Raw genomic sequence first — 577 nt, 5'->3', positions numbered from 1 at the left:
AGAATGTGAGCACTTCTTTGCTAGATTATAACATAAAATTCTAATGAAGCTGTGGCAAAGACCCTTCACAGACTTCAAGAACAGACAGGAGATTTCCTCCTGCTGACATGCTCTCAAGTCAGAGCTGCACCCAACTTGGATTCTCCTGAGGCAAAGAAGGCCCACAAGGTCATTGAACTAGCTGTTCCATCACAGGGGGGAATATATATCATAAATTACCAAATAATACATCTAATAAAACTAATAATTACAAAATGCTATCTTTAACATAGTTTGATTAAATTTAATTTTGAATGAAAGTGTTTAATCTTTAATACACCATATTTATCTTATTGCTGATAGATGAGATTTTACTGCCAGAAAGTGATAATTTAATGCTCTCTGTTAAAGAACGCAAGTCCAAGGAGACTTCAAGCATCAATTATTTATAAGCAGACTTGCTGCTGTGTCCCCATGTAAAGGTAGCAAAACTCCTGTCATGAGGTTGATGCACCCCTGCATCACCTGACCACAATGATCTCATCTGAAAGAGACCAGAAGTATGGCACAACCTTGAACCTCAAGAAATCTTAGAGAG

This window comes from Marmota flaviventris, unplaced genomic scaffold (genome assembly GCF_047511675.1).
Source record: "Marmota flaviventris isolate mMarFla1 unplaced genomic scaffold, mMarFla1.hap1 Scaffold_49, whole genome shotgun sequence".
Classification (NCBI taxonomy): Eukaryota; Metazoa; Chordata; class Mammalia; order Rodentia; family Sciuridae; genus Marmota; species Marmota flaviventris.
Note: the sequence above shows the minus strand (reverse complement) of the source record.